This window comes from Lactuca saligna, chromosome 6, assembly GCF_052625555.1.
Source record: "Lactuca saligna cultivar CGN05327 chromosome 6, ASM5262555v1, whole genome shotgun sequence".
NCBI classification, from domain to species: Eukaryota; Viridiplantae; Streptophyta; class Magnoliopsida; order Asterales; family Asteraceae; genus Lactuca; species Lactuca saligna.
The window spans coordinates 171,348,233-171,351,333 of record NC_136422.1 but is presented as its reverse complement, the minus strand read 5'-3'; positions in this window follow the sequence as shown (position 1 = coordinate 171,351,333).

The window sequence follows — 3,101 nt, the reverse complement described above, 5'->3', positions numbered from 1 at the left end:
TGGAGCAAAACTAACCATCAAGACCACGTTTTTATGACTTAAGACCCCTAATAAGGTCTGAAAGGATGACCTATTAGGTCAAGAACATGCCATGCTCAAGAATCACCATATTTGGGACCAAAAGTTCCTTAAATGAAGAAATGACTATATCTACAAGAAGGAGTGATCAAGTTGTGAACTTTATACCTCCTGTAGGTTGCTAACAAGAAGATAATCTTAGATCCAAGATGGTTCCAAGATCCAAGCTCTTCTCACCACCTTCTTCTTCTTCAAGAACACCACCAAAACACTACAATGGGCTCAAAATACACTCTTCTCACTTAGGGTTTTCTTGGGGTTGTTTTTCATAGAGGGAAACTAATGAATGAATGAGAAATGAGGCTATAATGGTGTTTAAATATGGACCAAACCCTAAAAATTAGAGTTTTCACATTCTTTACGTACGCCTTGTGTACGAGGTGTACACCCAACGTACTAGGGTGCGCCTAATTACGCCTAACGTACACAACGTACACTCAACGTACCACTCCAGGACATAATTCCCATATTGGGCCATTTTGAAATCCTTTCAAACCCAAGGGTTAGAATACAATATTATTCAAGCATAGGGTTGAAATTAAAATTAACTTGGCATCGAGATGTTACAAATGAATTCACTAAATTAATTATTTAAAGCGAGACAAAGTTTAGGAAATTAGGATTAATCGGGTTAAATTAAGAAAAATTGGAAAAAAAACATATGTTCAAGTTACTTAACCTATTATACTACTTACTTTGTTAATAAACTAGGTTTATAAATGATTAGTCATAATTTGGTATCACTTTGTAGTCAAATAAGGAAAATAATAAATGAAGGGACTGTATGTGACAAGTAGTCAAAGTTTAAAATATTAAGTTTATCTTATCTCTTCACTATCATTGGAGATTGACTTTGAGAGTGGTTTATATAGAGAATGTGTTGATTTTGGTTGCATAGATATGGTTTGATGTGAGATTGAAGCTCTCTTCAATGCTTGGTGATAAAATCACCAATATGATCATAATTACGTAACAATCTAGTTCTTTTCCCATTTTAATATCTAGAGTTTTGATTCTATTATAAATATGAAATCGTAAGATGATTTTAATATTAGTTTGAGTCTTTAGATTTATTCATTCTAATTGGTCACTATCAACAACATCGTTTAATGTTTCTTGAAATCTAGTTTATAAGTTGTTTGAAGCGTATGAGCCCTATAATAGTGAATAGTTGATCTACGAGCTTTTATAGATGAAAGTAATGGCTTGATTAGGTTATAAATGTGATTTGTAAGTTCATTCTAGTTATGGTAACCACTGTCTACACCTTTTTGTATTTAATGATTCGAGAACCGCCAAATTTTAATAACATTGTCGCTCATATTCGGTAACCACCACCTGCGCCGCCATTTACCTCCACTAACCACCATCAGTGTCACCGTTTACCTCAGACAAACACCATTACTCACCGCAAATACCAAACAAAGTGAAATCAAACCAAAATCAAACCTTGAACCTAAAATCAAAACTTAAACCTAAAACCTGAAAATCAAATATGAAATCAAGCTTTTAAATGAAAATTTAATCCCATGGCTCTCTATGTTTCCTTGTCAAGGGTATAAAGATGATATGTGTAGATTTGAAAGAGATCATCAAGATATGGAAAGATAGTATAAAAAAAAGTCAAAATCTACACATCCATCAAAATATACGTTTTCCAATACCACATATGATGTCATCATTTTAATCTCAAGGGTTCAAGTTGTTGAAACATGAATTCAATCCTAACCTTCCTCATATTTTCTTCATAAAATGGGTTTGATTGGTTCTGAAGGATTGAAATTGGTTCATGCGATGATTAGGATGACAAGCGGTCGGAGGCGACTCTCCGATTATGGTGGTTAGCAGATTTTGGGTTTCACGATTTAGGGTTCATAACTCAGAAGAAAGAGGATAAAGATATGTATTAGTTTTGTGAGTCCATTTTTTTTTACATTCTAAAAAAACAAATAGGAAAAAAGAAAAGAAAATGGATAATACAGAAAATAGTAATATGGTAATTTCAAGTTTGATAGAGAGGAAATCCGTGATAAAAATAACAAATGGATGGTACAAGTAAAAAACAAAAAATAGAGAAAACCACTATTGTAAGACTCACCGAATTGGTTGATTAGTCAGTCGAGTACTCCTTACCCAACCTCTTATTGAAACGTTGTAAAATTCGGCCAACTCGATGATTAATATGTATAGTATACTTAAGATTTATTATTTAACACACACAAACAGTGACGTAGCTACTAAGGGACCAGGAGGGGCCATGCCCCTAACTTTTTTGGCTACTTATGTATATGGATAAAGATGATAGAAGGATAAATAAGCAAGTTGCAGGTGAAGGTTGAAGTGTGACGAGGAAGAACACAAATTAATTGTATTTTTGTTATTTATGTTTTGGTTGGGTTTAACAAGAATTCATTAGGAAGAGACAAATACGATGATACAGTTGAAATCGGGACACCAAAAAAATCAATCAAGATTTTAAAATATTTAAAATCGTTCAATCAAAAGAAAATAAAGTTAAAAATATTTTAAATATCCAAACGATATCAACAATTTGCTAAGAACTTCCAAGTTTTTTTTTTTTTTTTTTTTTTTTTTTTTTTTTTTTTTTTTTTCATTTTTATAAATCTTTGGGAAAATCGAAACCTTCGTTCCAGATTTACACCCAGGGAACAAAAAAACATTGAATCGCCGCCAATGCTCTCATCTCCTCTCCTCCCCATTACTTGTCTCTTCATATCTATGACTGGAATTGCTAGATGCTAGATCAACCGCCACCCTCCACTTGAACTACAGTTCCCTACTTCAACAACCATCGTTTGTTCCTTTGTAGTTCGCGATGTATCTATTGCTCTCTCCCTATTCTCGTATTGCCTCCTCGCTAATTTCAAGTAAAGATGATGTGCTTCTAATTTTGTGTTTTGTTCGTATGCAATGGTATTATCAGTTCTCTCTGCTCCTTTTGTGTTTTCTTCATATATAATGTTCTCTACCACCTTACCTCTTACCTCTTAGCTTGATCTCTA